This window comes from Bos taurus, chromosome 14 (assembly GCF_002263795.3).
Source record: "Bos taurus isolate L1 Dominette 01449 registration number 42190680 breed Hereford chromosome 14, ARS-UCD2.0, whole genome shotgun sequence".
Lineage (NCBI taxonomy): Eukaryota > Metazoa > Chordata > Mammalia > Artiodactyla > Bovidae > Bos > Bos taurus.
This window is the reverse complement of record NC_037341.1, coordinates 82,325,618-82,344,691: the sequence shown is the minus strand read 5'-3', so window position 1 is coordinate 82,344,691 and position 19,074 is coordinate 82,325,618.

Here is a 19,074-nt window from a genome sequence, read left to right as displayed (position 1 = left end):
GGAACTGCTGTCATTGCACTTTTGAATGTACAGTCATTTCCCAAAAGCTTACAGAAAAATCCTCAAGTGCCATCAAGAGGTCTTTGCTTTGTTTCTTAAGGCCATCTCTCCATCTGGGGGACACCACCTCTAAATATTACTACCCAACTGAGAGGAATATAAATAAGTCCTCCACCAGGAACAAGTTAGAAAAGAAGCCAAGACTAGAAAACTGAGATACTTAGTCCAAGGGATCTCAGTCAGATAAAGGGAGGAGGATGTATAACACTTAAGGGATAAACAGCATCGGTAGCTTGGTTTTTAAGAGAGAAAATTGATAAATAACTAGGCTTTTTACTAAGCGCAACAAATCCTGCTAGTAATAGATTCTGTTTTGTAAGGTACTCAAAGAGAAACTTTGGAGAAGGCAATGGCACCCACTGCAATACTCTTGCCCAGAAAATCCCATGGATGGAGAAGCCTGGTCGGTTGCAGTCAATGGGGTCGCTAAGTGTCAGACACGACTGAGCGACTTCACTTTCACTTTTCACTTTCATGCATTGGAGAAGGAAATGGCAACCCACTCCAGTGTTCTTGCCTGGAGAATCCCAGGGACGGGGAGCCTGGTGGGCTGCCGTCTATGGGGTCGTACAGAGTCAGACACGACTGAAGCGACTTAGCAGCAGCAGCAGCGAAGAGAGACTTAACAAGCTTTTTTTCTAAAACACAGGCAATAGATGCTCAGAGATGATAACCAAGTATGAGGGCAGCATCAACAGTGGAAAATGGTGCCCATGGAGAGAGCTCAACAAATTAAGCCCCAAAGGATTTTCAGATAGCATGAGGAGGAACCTAGCTTTCTAAACAGCTGAACAACAAAACCATCTTGGAAAAAATGACCAGTGAATAAATTAATTAAAATATGTATTTTTAAAGGTCTCTGCAATTAAATGTGTATTTTTAATTGAACTATAAACCAAAATTCCATGAGCAACCTATTTGATTTATTTTCCTTCTGTTATTTTTTTAATGAACTCTTTCCTTAAAAGTTACAAATTAAGAACCATAAGTACATATTCTCTGAAGCATAAATACCTGACTCAAACAGAACCTGAAGATGGATGGACCTTTGTCTTTGCCTGGTTGCTATCTGGTCCGCAGGGAGGAAGAACCCTTAGCTCCCATTTAGCTCATTTACTCTTACTTGCTATGTATAGACAGAGCAAAAGGGGAACAACAGAATTATTCTGGGATAATTAATAATCATCATCAATAATAGAGTGAGTTGGACTTGTCAGACTACATAGATGTAAGCCTACGGAGACTAAGTTTTGTACTTAGTTGAAAACCCATCCTAAGAAATCAGGAAATGGAAAACTCTGAAACTCTATCACTGTCTACAGCTATCAGTCCTAAAGTAATAAAATCCCTTTGCAAATAGGTTTTCTCTCCCTTGCCAAAGTCAGATAGTAAGAGTGAAAAGAAAAGAGTAAGCAAATCAAGGGTCCAAGTATGGGGGAAAGGTGTCACTGTCATAGTAACTTCTGAGACCCTGCAGTGCAGATCTGGCCAGCCCTTTGTCAGTCGAGAGAAACCTGAGGTTCTCGCTGTTTAGCTGATGTGAAAGGTGAGCAAACAGATGCGAGTGGAGATGTCCTGTTTGACAAGATAGATGAGTCAAGATGTTTCATGCTTTGTGCACTTCTGCTCCCAAAGGAGCGTTGGAAACTCAGTCACTCTACATTTCTCCATTTACAAAAAAAAAAAATAGTATTTACCTCCCCTTCTACCTCACTGCTGAGTTTTCCAAATTTAGCTCAGCAGTGAGGTAGAAGGGGAGGTAAATACTATTTTTTTTTTTTTTTTTTTGCCAACAAAGGTCTGTCTAGTCAAGGCTATGTTTTTCCCAGTGGTCATATATGGATGTGAGAGTTGGACTGTGAAGAAAGCTGAGCGCCGAAGAATTGATGCTTTTGAACTGTGGTGTTGGAGAAGACTCTTGAGAGTCCCTTGGACTGCAAGGAGATCCAACTAGTCCATCCTAAAGGATATCAGTTCTGGGTGTTCATTGGAAGGACTGATGCTGAGGCTGAAACTCCAATACTTTGGCCACCTCATGTGAAGAGTTGACTCATTGGAAAAGACCCTGATGCTGGGAGGGATTGGGGCAGGAGGAGAAGGAGACAACAGAGGATGAGATGGTTGGATGGCATCACCGACTCGATACACATGAGTTTGGGTGAACTCCGGGAGTTGTTGATGGACAGGGAGGCCTGGCGTGCTGCGATTCACGGGGTCGCAAAGAGTCGGACACGATTGAGAACTGAAGTGAACTACCTCAAAGATGTCTTCTGAGAAATAACCAACAAATCTCCACCATGCCCTTCTTGATTAATGTGATAAAAGCACTAGTAAGACTAAAATTAACTTCTTTTGAAAAATGTTTCTCTGTGCTATTGAAAATACAGTTACAGCTAGTCCTAAATTTAACTTAATTATTAAAGTATAAGCAAGTTCCAAGTTCTAAATATTTGAATAGAGTTTAGCAACTTTAAATATTAAAATTTGACATTTAATTTGCAGTTCTACATGGTAAAGCATTTCATAATATACTTGTGCCTTTTATTAATGTGACTTATAGAAACAAACTGTAAGTAGCATATTGAAACTTATTTATTGGTTTAGGATAATAGCATTGCTCAATCATGCACAACATATTCTTATTCTGCTGCTGCTGCTAAGTCACTTCAGTCTTGTCCAACTCTGTGCGACCCCATAGACGGCTAGACCTAGTCAAAAATGAACAGTGACTACCAAGACAAATTATGTCCTATAGTCAGCAGAAGAAGGTCATAGGGTCATAAGAAAATGCACATATACACACAATTTGTCAATTTGTCTTTGAAATTTCACTGCTTTTTCCCCCATCATAACTTCAATCCAAGCTATTAAAATCCTAGTTTTAAATGTACATATGTATCTAATGAAGAACTTGTAAAATATTCGCTTTTAGGTGGCTGCAGAAGATTTGCTATTTTTAGTTCACATTATATTTTCTAAACAAAAATGATCTCATCGTTCTTCAAAAATTAGAACTTTATCGACATTACTCTGAGCAAAAAGAAGATAGTTTAATTTTAACAAAATATGATTTCAAAGTTCAGTGTTAAAGAGGAACATGAAACATTAATGCTTAGTTTCCCTGGAAAGTTCTCTTTTGTACTTGTTTCCTCTATCAGCAAAATCAATTTATACAATTATCTCTAACAAAATATGCATACAAAAATCAAATTAATCCTGCTAACATCTTCAGTATAATTTTGATTCTATATGAGATAAAGCTTAATAAATCAGTATCTTTAAACAAAATATTGCGATAAATGAGTTTCTCTAATGAGGGAAAGTTTGAGACTAAACGAACAACTATTTGTGTTAGATCTTAGTTGTAATTCCTAAAAAAGGGGAATGAAGCACATTTGTTCATTTCTAATTTTCTAATTTCTGACTAAGGTGGTATAAACAAATCTTTAAATGAGCTTGAAACATGATACACATACACACATTTAAATCTTACCACAATCTCAGTTCCCTGAAGGTCTTCTGAAAAAAAACTGAATTATCTGCACAATAATAATGAATGTGAATGTTTTGTACCATCTAGACTGGAATGAAATGGCCAAATAAGTATTGACACTTCATTTCATATGGTTTATCATTTGCAATATATTTTGTGGTTGTGTTGTTGAGCAAAGTATAGACTTTGAAATATAAAGCTTTAGTTTATGCTTTGGCACTAACCTTCCACAAGGTAAAATGGATTTATCACTCACTCATGAGAGACATCTCAAATCTCTAGCCCATGGGGCAAAGAAAAAGAACTTTTTAAAACAATTTGGCCACCTATGATATGCTGTAAAAAATTATAATACGAGTCCGGGTAATGTCTGGCAATTCTTTTTTCAGTATTGATTGATTTTTTAAAAGACTAGAGTTACATTCAACAATAGTCAATGGAAATCCAGTCACAAGTATTATGACCACAATTCAAGTTCTAGGTGATTGTCTCAAATCACATTGTCAACTGTGAAAAATGAAAAGATAGTTAGAAGCTTTTTCATCAGTGCTGGAAACATCCACCAGAAAGAAATATATGCAGTGCATTTTCTCATAGTAAATCTAGCTTACAAAAAACAGCTGAATACAGCAGCAGTCTCTCGCTCGCCTCGCTTGCTCTCTCATTTCCTTTTTTTGACATCTTAGTTCCTGAATTTTCTATTGTGATTCTAATAGTAGTCTACATATATGATGAGCCAATACTGATACATGTGCCACATCCCAGACTGCCACACATGTTCCTCGGAACTGAACTGATGGATTCAGGTCCTTCATCATCTCATGGATGTGACTGACAGTTGCCATCAGAGCTGCCACTTAAACGCCCATATGCAGCAGTAAGCCAGGCAATCAGGATTTACAAAGCAGCAAGGAGAAATCTCATGTTGTGAGATCAGTGAAGACTTTGCCCTGTGTTTAGGGGATGCCTCATGATTTTATCTGAAAGGAGCGGGGGGACACTAGTAATCGGAAATAGCTAGAACATAATCAGAAACTAAATACCAAAATCTACATTTGGTAGAGACACAAAGTGTTCTCTTTCCTAATACTCTGAGCTTAGGAATGACTGTTTCCTACTGATTGCTATTCATGTTGTATTTTCCAACTGAAAACATTTGACAGATAAAAAGTCAAATATAAAATTAAATTGATAAAAACAGAAATTCTTCACATACTCTTCCTATTAATAATAATTTAAATATTTATCTTTCAGAAATGTATCTATTTAAACAACCTTTAAGAATAATTAAGCAGTATAGATTTGCCACAATCATGTTGGAAAATGACTGATTTTTTGGATTTTAATATTAATATTGTGATGCTTTTGATTTCATGCTCTCTAGCAGAGAGCCTTCTATTCTTATTGTACTATTATGAAATAGATATTGTGCTATTTTTAATTAAGATGAACAACTAAGTTAAAATTCCCTGATGCCACCTTATTTTAAAGAATATACATGTAACGGATCTCTATGATTTAAATATTTCAAAGTCTTTAGACAATTTTGCTGCTTCTGGAGACTGAGTCCAACAGTTCTAGAATAATGTAATACTGTGGGACTTCAGGAGTAGGAATTACAACAGATTTGAAAAGATTGCAGCAACACAAATAAATTTCTGAAAGTTCAGTGCAAATTCTATTTAATAATTAGAAGAAGAAAGCCCTGATGTGAAGCTAAATTATATAGATTTCCTCATCTTTAAGTTTTGTCTCATTCAAGGTTTCTTCATTCCTTTTTGCTTTGTTTCATAGATCACCTTGGACATAGCCTATATTCCCTTTCTCAGAATAATATTTTTAAAAGAATAAAAGAGTTTATAATTAAAATAATATATATGTAGTAGGTAGCTGATAGATTGATTTGTGGCTGGAGTCCACATACACATCCCACTTTATGTAAAAAAAAAAATTACCAAGAAAATAAAATTTCCAAAGGACTTAGCAGCAAGGCAGCCTCTTTTAGAAGCAGGGGCGAATACAGCATCTATTGTCTACCTTCCCTTAGCAGCTAACACTGTTAAGGGCAGAGTCAGGCATTGCTGGGGCTGAGAACCACCTTTCTTGATGTGCCGGCTTGTTTTATGCTAGTGGCTTTTACATCAATTACAAAGAATGGAAACAATAATCTAAACCTTTAAAAGAAAATATTTACAGACCTCTGGTACCTCCTGATTCTAAAGCCCAACCCAGTCTCAGCAAAATTTCACCTTTTTTTAAAGAAAACATCAGTGTCAAAGATCAGAGGTCTGAGCAATACCTTCACCTTAAGGCATCTTCCCTGGTAGCTCAGATGGTAAAGAATCTGCCTGCAATGTGAGAGACCCAGGTTCAATCCCTGGGTCAGGAAGATCCCCTGGAGAAGGGAGTGGCAACCCACTCCAGTATTCTGCTTGGAAAATCCTAAGGACAGAGGGCCCTGGTGGTCTACAGTCCATGGGTTGCAAAGAATTGGACATGATAGAGCAACGGACACCTTCACTTTCAGCATCCTTGAAAGAACATTTCTGACAAATGTACACAATAGACATTATTCTGATATTCAAGTAAAGAGCTGTCTATCTGTGACAGAGACTCCACTGTGGTTCATCTTTTAGGCATCCTATCACATAGCTGGTGGAGAAGCCTGACCTCTGTGAAGAGACTGTTGTTAGCAGTCCGACCACCAAAGTCTAATCTCCCTTCCTCCATTGTAATAGCAGTGTCAGGCTGTGGCCACCCAACGACGGGGTATTGCTCAGATTCGCTTGTGGCTAAGCCGGCTTCAGTAAAAGCAAACGTGATGAGTGTGATTTCCTGGCTGTTGTCTTTGAAAAGTAAGTATACCCCCTACATGCTCTATTTGCCCTTCTCATTGTCTGAAACTCTGCTGGATCAGCAGCTCCATTTTTTATTATCAATTTTTTATTGAAGTATAGTTGGTTACAATGTTGTGTTTGTTTCTTGTATACAGCAAAGCAATTCAGTTTATATATATATTATATACACACACACATATATATATTCATTTTCAGATTCTTAGCCATTATACGTTATTGCAAGATATTTATTGTAGTTCCCTGTGCACACAATACGACCTTGTTGTTTATCTAGTTTATATACAGAAGCATGGCTCTGTTAATCCCAAACTCCTAGTTTATTCCTCCCCGCCTCTTTCCCCTTTGATAACCATGCATTTGTTTTCTGTTCGTGTATCTGTTTCTGTTATTTTCTTTGTTTTTCATTTGTCCTGTTTTGAGCTTAGAAACAATAGAAATTTATTGCTTTCAATTCTGGAGGCTGGGCATCTCAGATCAGAGTGCAGGGTCTGGTGAGGGTCCTTTTCTGAGTTACAGACTTCTCATTGTGTCCTCATGTGGGGCAAGGGCTAGTGAGCTCTGTGGAGATATTTTTGTTCTTCTTTCTTTTTAAACTTTATATTTTATATCAGAGTATAGTTGATTAACAATGTTGTATTAGTTTCAAGTGTACAGTAAAGTGATTCAATCATACATATACATGTATCTATCCTTTTAGTCCCAGGCAAGAGTACTGGAGTGCGGTGCCATTGTCTTCTCCACAATGAAATGTTACTCAGTCATAAAAAAGAATGAAACAAGGCCATTTGCCACAAAAAGAGTGGAACTAAAGATTATCATACTAAGTCAGATAAAGAAGGACCAACATCATATGATATCACTTATATGTGGAATCTAAGAAAATGATACAAATGATCTTATTTACAAAACAGTAACAGACTCACAGACTTACAGACCCACCGGCAGTGTAGGACTCCCTTTCTCCACACCCTCTCCAGACTTTATTATTTGCAGCTTTTGATGATGGCCACTCTAACTGGTGTGAAATGATACCTTATTGTAGTTTTGACAGCAACTCCATTTTGACCATGCACGCAATGACTACTCTAGAAGATGGTGAAAAAAAAAGTACGGAAGAAAACTCTTCCCTGAATGATTGGGCGGTGAGTCTGTTACTCACCAACAGACTCACAGACTCACCAACCAGTCCATTGTAAAGGAGATCAGTCCTGGGTGTTCATTGGAAGGACTGATGCTAAAGCTAAAACTCCAGTACTTTGGCCCACCTCATACGAAGAGTTGACTCATTGGAAAAGACCCTGATGCTGGGAGGGATTGGGGGCAGGAGAAGAGGGGACGACAGAGAATGAGACGGCTGGATGGCATCACTGACTCGCGAGACATGGGTTTGGGTGAATTCTGGAAGTTGGTGATGGACAGAGAGGCATGTGTGCTGCAATTCATGGGGTCACAAACAGTCAGACGTGACTGAGTGACTGAACTGAACTGATCCTTTTTCTAATTCTTGTCCCATTTAGGTTGTCATATAATACTGGGCAGAGTTCCCTTTGCTATACAGTGGGTCCTTGCTGGTTATCCATTTTAAATGTGGCAGTGTGCACAGAGCAATCCAAAACTTCCTAACTACCCTCCCTCCTGCTCTGTTCCTTCCCTCCACCCCCACTGACCATAACTCATTCTCTAAGTCTGTGAGTCTGTTACTGTTCTGTAAATAAGATCATTTGTATCATTTTCTTAGATTCCACATATAAGTGATATCATATGATGTTGGTCCTTCTTTATCTGACTTAGTATGATAATCTTTAGTTCCACTCTTTTTGTGGCAAATGGCCTTGTTTCATTCTTTTTTATGACTGAGTAACATTTCATTGTGGAGAAGACAATGGCACCCACTCGAGTACTCTTGCCTGGGAAATCCCATGGATGGAGGAGCCTGGTGGGCTGCAGTCCATGGGGTCGCTAAGAGCCAGACATGACTGAGCAACTTCCTTTCACTTTTCACTTTCATGCGTTGGAGAAGGAAATGGCAACCCACTCCAATGTTCTTGCCTGTGTTGTTGCAGCTGAATAGTTTTATCAGCTTGTTTTGAGCCAGTAGTATTTTCAAAGTCCAACAGGGTCCTGCCCTTTTGTTTTCTCTGTCAATTTCAATTCCTTGTAGTAGTGCCTCTGCTCAGACAGTTTTCTTAAGATCTTTGGGGGTCTGCAATATATTTTAACTTTCACTTTGTTGTGCAAAGACCACATCCACGTTTTTTCTTTTCTTTCTTTTTTTTTTTTTTTCTTTACAATCCCTTCTCTATCTTTGGCTCCTTTTGAAATGATTAAGGGGGCAATGCCCTTAAGATTCCCAAAGACCTTCTGGTTTGAGAGGATATGTGAGGCACAAGTTAATCTTCTAAAAGGGCTTCAGGGTGACTGTATATAGTGAACTTTAGATCTTTCTATGGTTTAAGTAAAAGGTTTTATAGGTACCCCACTTTTTCTCTTGTCCACATTTTTAGAAGCAATTTCTTAATTTTAATGGTTTTTGCCTGGGTAGAGACAGGATTTTCTAAACCGTCAAGCCTTGGTTTCATTTTATTTACTAGTTCTTCCTTCAAATAATCTCTCTTTATTGTAAGCAGCAATAAGCAATCACGGTGACATTTTAAATATTTTTGCTCAGAAATTTCCTTAGCTATATATAACAAGTTCAATATTTAAGTTCATTTCATATGACTACAGGAGACAATTTTACCACATTTTCTGTCACTCTGTAACAAGGACTTCCCTTCCTCCAATTTGTGAAAAATTTTTTCCTTTTCTTTTGAGCCCTTGCCAGCAATGTATTTCAAGTCCATATTTTTAATAACAGTTGTTTAAGGTAATTTAGGCTTTCTATAACATGCTCCTCAAAATTATCTCGACCTCTACTGACTGATTTCAAAGCTGCTCTCACATTTTTAGGTATTTGACAAGAACACCCACTTCCAGACATCAAAAATTTTGCTTCATTTTATCTTTTACACAATTACTTAAACCTAACAGCTAAGAAAAAAAACAAAAACAAACAAAAAAAAAAACCACTTATTATCTCAAATTCTGTGGGCTTGAGTCTGAGCACAGATCAATTGGGTCTTCTCCTTCAGTGTCTAACAAGTCTCCAATATAACTCTGATATAACACAGAACAGATAAATACTATAAAACGGTGCAGTTAAATGCTAGCGGAGCTCAGAGAAAGATGATTTTACTCTGGCTAAAGAAATTTCATTAAAAAGAGAGTATTTATGCTGCTTATTGTAAGGAATAGGTAAATTATAGCATGTGATGATGTTGAAGGGGATTGCAAATGGAAAGGGCTTATAAGTCATTTCTCAGAGACGGGAGATGATCAGTTCAGTTCACTTCAGTTCAGTCGCACAGTCATATCTGATTCTTTGCGATCCCATGAATTGCAGCACGCCAGGCCTCCCTGTCCATCACCAACTCCCAGAGTTCACACAAACTCATGTCCATCGAGTCGGAGATGCCATCCAGGCGTATCATCCTCTGTCGTCCCCTTCTCCTGCCCCCAATCCCTCCCAGTATCAGAGTCTGTTCCAGTGAGTCAACACTTCGCATGAGGTGGCCAAAGTATTGGAGTTTCAACTTTAGCATCAGTCTTTCCAAAGAACACCCAGGGCTGATCTTCAGAATGGACTGGTTGGATCTCCTTGCAGTCCAAGGAACTCTCAAGAGTCTTCTCCAACACCACAGATCAAAAGCATAAATTCTTCGGCACTCAGCTTTCATCACAGTCCAAATCTCATATCCATACATGACCACTGGAAAAACCATAGCCTTGACTAGATGGACCTTTGTTGGCAAAGTAATATCTCTGCTGTTGAATATGCTATCTAGGTTGGTCATAACTTTCCTTCCAAGGAGTAAGCGTCTTTTAATTTCATGGCTGCAAACACCATCTGCGGTGATTTTGGAGGTCCCCCAAAATAAAATCTGACACTATTTCCACTGTTTCCCCATGCTATTTGGCATGAAGTGATGGGAACAGTGCCATGATCTTAGTTTTCTGAATGTTGAGCTTTAAGCCAACTTTTTTACTCTCCTATTTCACTTTCATCAAGAGGCTTTTAGTTTCCTCTTCACTTTGTGTCATAAGGGTGGTGTCATCTGCATATCTGAGGTTATTGATATTTTCCCTGCAATCTTGATTTCCAGCTTGTGCTTCTTCCAGTCCAGCGTTTCTCAAGATGGACTCTGCATATAAGTTAAATAAGCAGGATGACAATATACAGACTTGACGTACTCCTGTTCCTATTTGGAACCAGTCTGTTGTTCCATGTCCAACTTCTAACTGTTGCTTCCTGACCTGCATATAGGTTTCTCAAGAGGCAGGTCAGGTGGTCTGGTATGCCCATCTCTTTCAGAATTTTCCACAGTTTATTGTGATCCACAAAGCCAAAGGCTTTAGCATAGTCAATAAAGCAGAAATAGATGTTTTTTTCTGAAACTCTCTTGCGTTTTCCATGATCCAGCAGATGCTGGCAATTTGCTGTCTGGTTCCTCTGCCTTTTCTAAACAAGCGTTGAACATCTGGATGTTCACAGTTCACGTATTGCTCAATCCTGACTTGGAGAATTTTGAGGCATTACTTGACTAGCGTCTGAGATGAGTGCAATTGTGTGGGTAAGTTTGAGCATTCTTTGGCATTGCCTTTCTTTGGGATTGGAATGAAAACTGACCTTTTCCAGTCCTGTGGCCACTGCTGAGTTTTCCAAATGTGCTGGCATATTGAGTGTAGCACTTTCACAGCACCATTTTCCAGGATTTGAAAGAGTTTTACTGCAATTCTGTCACTTCCACTAGCTTTGTTCATAGTGATGCTTTCTAAGGCCCACTTGAATTCACATTTCAGGATGTCTGGCTCTAGGTCAGTGATCACACCATCGTGATTATCTGGGTCATGAAGATCTTTTTTGTACAGTTCTTCTGTGTATTTTTGCCACCTCTTCTTAATATCTTCTGCTTCTGTTAGGTCCATACCATTTCTGTCCTTTATCGAGCCCATCTTTGCATGAAATGTTCCCTTGGTATCTCTAATTTTCTTGGAAGAGATCTCTAGTCTTTCCCATTACTGTTGTTTTTCCTCTATTTCTTTGCATTGATCACTGAGGAAGGCTTTCTTATCTCTCCTTGCTATTCTTTGGAACTCTGCATTGAGATGCTTATATCTTTCCTTTTCTCCTTTCTTTCACTTTTCTTCTTTTCACAGCTATTTGTAAGGCCCTCCCCAGACAGCCATTTTGCTTTTTTTGCATTTCTCTCCATGGCTGATGGTCTTTGATCCCAGTCTCCTGTACAATGTCATGAACCTCGGTCCATAGTTCAGGCAGGCACTCTATCAGATCCAGTCCCTTAAATCTATTTCTTACTTCTACTGTATAATTCATAAGGGGATTTGATTTAGGGTCATACCTGAATGGTCTAGTGGTTTTCCCTACTTTCTTTCAATTTAAGTCTGAATTGGCAATAAGTAGTTCATGATCTGAGCCACAGTCAGGTCCCAGTCTTGTTTTTGCTGACTGTATAGAGCTTCTCCATCTTTGGCTGCAAAGAATATAATCAGTCTGATTTCGGGTGTTGACCATCTGGTGATGTCCATGTGTAGAGTCCTCTCTTGTGTTGTTGGAAGAGGGTGTTTTCTTATGACCAGTGCATTCTCTTGGCAAAGCTATTAGCCTTTGCCCTGCTTCGTTCCATTTTCCCAGGGCAATTTGACTGTTACCCCTGGTGTTTCTTGACTTCCTACTTTTGCATTCCAGTCCCCCTATAATGAAAAGGACATCTTTTTTGGGTGTTAGTTCAAAGGGTTTGGAGGTCTTCATAGAACTGATTCAAAACTCAGCTTCTTCGCATTATTATGTATTGGGGCATAGACTTGACATTACGTGGTGATATTGATGGTTTGCCTTGAAGACAACAGAGATCATTCTGTCATTTTTGAGACTGCATCCAGTACTGGCATTTCAGACTCTTTTGTTGACCATGATGGCTACTCCATTTCTTCTAAAGGGATTCCTGCCCACAGTAGTAGATACAATGGTCATCTGAGTTAAATTCACCCATTCCAGTCCATTTTAGTTCACTGATTCCTAGAATGTCAACGTTCACTCTTGCCATGTCCTGTTTGTCTACTTCAAATTTGCCTTGATTCATGGACCTAACATTCCAGATTCCTATGCAATATTGCTCTTTACCGCATTGGACCTTGCTTTTATCAGCTGTCACATCCACAGCTGGGTACTGTTTCTGCTTTGGCTCCATCCCTTCATTCTTTCTGGAGTTATTATTCCACTGATCTCCAGTAGCATATTGGGCATCTACTGACCTGGGGAGTTACTCTTTCAGTATCCTATCATTTTGTCTTTTCATACTGTTCATGGAGTTCTCAAGGCAAGAATACCAAAGTGGTTTGCTATTCCCTTCTCCAGTGGACCACATTCTGTCAGACCTCTCCACCATGACCCTCCCCTATTGGGTAGCCCCACAAGGCATGGCTTAGTTTCATTGTTAGACAAGGCTTTGGTCCATGCGATTAGATTGACTAGTTTACTGTGATTATGGTTTCAGTGTGTCTGTCCTCTGATGCCTCTCGCAACACCTACCGTCTTCCTTGGGTTTCTCTTACCTTGGACGTGTGGTATCACTTCACGGCTGCTCCAGCAAAGCACAGCCTCTGCTCTTTACCTTGGAGGAGGGATATCTCCTCACAGCCTCCCCTCCTGACCTTGAACTTGGAGTAGTTCCTCTCGGCCCTCCTGCATCTGCGCAGCCACCACTCCTTGGATGTGGGGCCTTAAACGTGGGATTGCTCTTCTCGGTAACAGCCCTGATATTGGCCGAGGGGTAGCTCCTCCCGGCCTCTGCCCCTGACCTCAGGCATGGGATAGCTCCTCTCGTGTGCTGCCCCTGACCTCGGACGTGGGGTAGCACCTCTGGGCACTTCCCCTGACCTTGAGCGAGGGGTAGCTCCTCTTGGCCACACTTCTGCGCTGGGTCCATTGCAGCTGGCATACTTCTGCTGCACAGTCCAGTAGTTAAGTCCTATTAGAACTTAGGTGGCAAAAGTAAGAGTTGGAAGATACAAGATTTTTAAAAAGGCATGAATTGCCAGGTTAGGGTGCTCAGTTATTAAAGTATAGGAAAGATGGATTTAATTGAACTTTGTTGTTTGTTTTTAGTATGTCTAATGGAATTAAATGTCTGCAAAGGAAGACAAATATGGTTAATGGAGTTCAGAATGGATTGGGGCCATGAGTAGTGACCGAAAACATAACACACAACAACAAAAACTTTAATAATTTATGTGAGAGTTAAACAGGACGTGAAATAAGAAAATGGTGATGGAAAGGCAAAATAAATAGTGATTATAACAATATCAAAGAAATAGATATAAATTTGAGAATGATTTTGACCATACACACCTATAGGATTGGTACATGGGTAATGATCTTATCAGAGATAGTGAAGTCATGAGTCATGACAATAAACTGAGTTGTTTAATCCCCCCCCCCACAGAGGAATGATGATGTGTGCTGTGTATTGCAAACATATAGTTTGAATTGTACATCATATTGAGCATTGAGGACATCCCTGGGCCCTAGTGTGTGGTGAGATTAGAATTCTCAGGAGAAGTCTTATTGAAAATGTGAATATTATTCATAGGAAAGGAAGCTCTAAAGTCATGAGTATAATACTGAGTGGGATTGAAAGTGATCTTCACTGAAGCAATGTTAAGAAAGATTAAAAAAAAAAAAAAAGACAAGGCAAGATACTTAGAGAATCCCTGTGTATAGGAAGAGACTGAGTATAAGAAGACCAGAAATAAAATAAGAGAAGGAAAAAAAAAATGAAATAGAAGAAAAACAGACATAAGAGAGTCTATAGATACAGGAATTCAACAAGGATCTAACCATAATTATTTGTATTTAAAAGGCAAAGTCATTTTCATTTGTTGGTTTCTGTTTTACTTTAAATTGAATTCTATTGATGCACTAAAGGGTTTTACAATATAATGGATTATGAATAATCAGTTCAGTTGCTCAGTCATGTCCTAATCTAACACCTACTCCCTGAGCTTGCTGAAACTCATGTCCTTTGAGTCGGTAATGCCATCCAACAATCTCATCCTCTGTCATCCCCTTTTCCTCCTGTCTTCAATCTTTCCCAGCATCAGAGTCTTTGCCAATGAGTCAGTTATTTGCATCAGGTGGTCAAAGTATTGGAGTTTCAGCTTCAGCATTAGTCCTTCCAATGAATATCCAGGACTGATTTCCTTTAGGATGGACTGGTTGGATCTCTTTTCAGTCCAAGGGACTTTCAAGAGTCTTCTCCAACACCACAGTTCAAAAGCATCAGTTCTTCAGTGCTCAGCTTTCTTTATGGTCCAACTCTCACATCCATATATGACTAGTGGAAAAACCATAGCTTTGACTGGATGGACCTTTGTCCATCAAGTAATGTCTCTGCTTTTTAATATGCTGTCTAGGTTTGTCATATCCAAATGGCTGATGGCTCAGATGATAAAGCATCTGTCTGCAATACAGGAGACCTGGGTTCAATCCCTGGGTCAGAAAGATCCCCTGGAGAAGGAAATGGCAATCCATTCCAGTACTCTTACCTGGAAAATTCCATGGATGGAGGACCCTGGTAAGCTACAGTCCATGGGGCTGCAAAGAGTCAAACACGAAAAAAAAAAAAAAAAAGTCAAACACGACTGAGTGACTTCACTTTAGATTTGTCATAGCTTTTCTTCCAAGGAGCAAGTGTCTTAATTCCAAGGCTTCAGTCACCATCTGCAGTGATTTTGGAGCCCAGGAAAATAAAATCTGTCACTGTTTCTATTGTTTCCCCATCTACTTGCCATGAACTGATGGGACTGGATGATCCCAAGATCTTCGTTTTTTGAATGTTAAGTTTTAAGCCAGCATTTTCACTCTCCTCCTTCACTTTCATCAACAGTCTCATTAGTTCCTCTTCGCTTTCTGCCATAAGAGTGGTGTCATCTGCATATCTGAGGTTATTAATATTTCTCCCCACAATTTTGATTGCAATCTTGATTCCATATGAGTATAATTATATGCAAATATATTCAAGCTATCAACTAACTTGGAATGGTCTCTAGGGATGTATGGTACTCTTAAATCCTACATACATATGTAAAAATGTTTTTTAAACATACATGTCTATACAAATATCTTTATTGCCTTATCAAATTTTCATGTGTTCTTCACAGTCATATCATCTACAACTAAAAATATATTTGATTGCTCTTTCCTCAGTTTATATATACGATGCTTCCATACGGGATAACCTGCCTTGGGGTGGATTCTTTACCACTGAATCTACAGGGAAGCCCCTTTGTAGTATCCTGCCTGCCCTTCCTGCCCTGATACTGTACACATTTGGTCTCTGCATTTGACTGAGAGCCATGTTCACATGAAGCCTGCAGACAACCAGTCACATCTTTCTCGTCCCACTGGGCTTTAAAACTGGGCTGTGTTTCATTTGCACGTAGTGGTGGCTTCTGGCTCTTCTAGAGGTGAAGTGGAGGCCAAACGTTGTGTCGGGCACTCCCAATCCTCTATCATGAAAGCTTTACAAATGATTCTTAACCCCACTTATGACTTATAACGCTTGCTATTTAATACTGCTACTATTTAAAGTTGTGGGCTTTAAAAGTTTCAATTATAATGTAGTAGCTACATTTATAAGTACTCACTATGTACCATGTATATTCTAAGCCATGTTGTATATTAAGTAGGGTCACTGAATTCTTCCCTTGGTGGCTCCAGTTGGGTAAAGAATCCACCTGATGTGGAGACGCAGTGGGTTGATCCTGGGTAGGAAGATCCCTGGAAGAGGGATAATGGCAACCACTCAGTATTCTGTGCTGGAGAATCCATGGACAGAGCAGCTGCGGGCTAACGTCTAATGGTTCACAAAGAGTCAGACATGACTGGAATGACTAAGCACAGCATGAATGCTCAGACACTTAGGAGGTAAGCTGTTATCACCTCATAATTCTCCTGGAAGAGGCTGTATCTGTAAGGGAGCTTCCCGGTTGCAGGCAGTCAGTGCCAGAACCCAGCAGCAGCTCCCGACTGCATTGAACCTCAACAGTCTCCTTGCTCTCTTCTTCCAGCTCGCCTCCTCGCTTCGCCATCTCCACCATCGCTCTAGCTTGGCACCTTTCTTGAACTTTACACTGCGAATTCATCTACAATTTTTTAATTTTTTTCAGTCATTAACTCGTGTCTGATCTTCTTGTAACAGGACTGTAGCCTGAAGGCTCCTTGTCATGGGATTTTCTTCTGGAGTGGGTTTGCATTTCTTCTCTAGGGATTCTTCTTGCCCAGGGATCAGAACTGTTTCTGCATGGCGAAGGATTTCTTTATAACATGAGTCACTGGGAAACCCTAACAATTTTATTGAGAGATTAAAAACTAAGTTCCCTGTGAGGCTTTTGGTTTTTCATACTTTGGAATACTTTGCAATGGGGACCGAGATGAGGATTCTCTGACGGAGAAGCAGTCATATATTTTTAGTTTAGGGTGAGGTTCCGTCCTGGGTCAGAAGATCCCTGGAGAAGGAATGGCAACCCATTCCAGTATTTCCTGGAAAATCCATGGATGGAGGACCTGGTAGCTACAGTCCATGGGGTTGCTAAGAGTCGGCAGACTGAGCGACTTCACTTCACTTACTTCTTTCAATAAGCTGTCTTAGTGGACGACGGCCTGAAAGTACCTTACTGGTTGATTGCCTTATTAATGCCAAATACTTTTTCATAGATTTCTAATACTGGATCAGTAATCTATACACTATATGGCTTAAATTACTAGTTGTCATGGGAAAAACTGCCCTGAATCTTTTTATTCTTGCAGAACAATAGCAGGTGTATTGGATATCCATTTTTGTGAGCATTTATGTATGCGTTAATTGTCTAATTATTATTACTTCTCTCAGAGAATGATGCTTTTATTTCCAGCATGCTCATTTACCACTACTAAATTTAATATATTTTTATTATATAACTTTATCACTTGCTCTGTTTTTCCATCTTACTAATTGCTGGTTGTTACAAAGGAGCCTGGGTGGGGAGGGGGTAGGCGCAGCTTGGGGGTGGAGGAGGCAGGTGGGCCGTCCAGGGTGGGAGGAAGGAGACTGCATGGGAGCGAAGAGATGCAGACCAATGGCAAGTTACTAATGTCGTGACATTGGAGAGACTAGGCAGTGAGGCAAGACCAGCAGCGATATATGGGGGGTGTGTATATAATCCAGAAATGCAATAAAAGTCTCCATAAAGAGGCTGAATTCAGCATGTCACTTTCCAGAACAACATTTTTATTTTGGCCACAATAATAGGGGTAGCTGCAATAGGAACTTCCGCTGTGGGGATACATCATAGATCCTCACAAAAGCTTTCAGTACATAGACTTGAGCAGATAACTGTTGACATAAATGATGACTTTGCATTGTTTTTTTTGCTGGTGCATACACCGTGTGGCTATAGAATATAGTCTAATTCACATGCAGATCATGGTCCAATATACAGGATAGCCCGACAGGCAAACATTGAGGTTTTACCACATATCAAATAGGCTTTTTACGCAAAAATGGAGAAAGAAAAAATTATCTTCTGATAACAGAGGCAGAAGAGCTAAAATGAATCTCCACTATAGTTTGTCTATTTGTTTGGGGGTTGGAAATAAAGTGGAGTGTTGTTCTTTGTGTCTGATTCTTTGAGACTCTGGACTGAAAAAAATAAAAAAAAAAAAAAAAAAAAAATGTAGCCAAGGTCCTCATCATGGAATTTCCGGTAAGAGTACTGGAATGGATTGCCTTTCCTTCTCCAGGGGATCTTTCCTGACCAGGGATGTGAACCCAGGTTCTCCTAATTGCAGACAGATTCTTCATCTGAGCCATCCGATTTGGAAATGACAAACTAGACAGCATTATTTTAAATTTTAAAATAATTAATTAAGAATTTTATTGTTGTTGCAGTTCGTCAGTCGTGTCGATATTGTGAGCATGCCGCATGCCAGGCTTCTTTACCAGTACATATTCATGCAGTTCTTTTTAAATTTTTTTAAAGATTTTTTTTCTGGCATTTTTAAAGTTTTATTGATTTTTACAATATTGCTTTATTCCTGTTTGGCGTTTTGGCCCAGAGCATGTGGTCTCTTAGATCCCAGCCAGGGATTGATCCACACCCCTGCAATTGGTGACGGTGAAGTTCAGCCATGGTCTGCCAGGGAGGCCATTTGCCAGACTTTTTTTCAGTGCTTGGGGAAGATAAAACAAAAGATCCTATTTTTATGGTGTGCATGCATTAGAAGCAGGCTAATGGTGGCTAATGAGTTTAAAAATGACTGCTGCGGAATGATTGAGAAGGCAGGTTTGATCCTGGGTTGGGAAGATTTCTGGGAGAGGAAATGGGCCACTCTCCAGTTTTTGCCTGAATATTCCATGGACAGGAACTGCTGGGCAAGTCCAGTCCTGGGGTCACAAAGAGTTCGGCACGTGACTTAAGTGAACACACACACGCATAAAGAAGGAACTGATATAAATGAGTAAATTAAGCGAGTGTAGAAGGTGGCCACTTGGTAATGGAGAATTT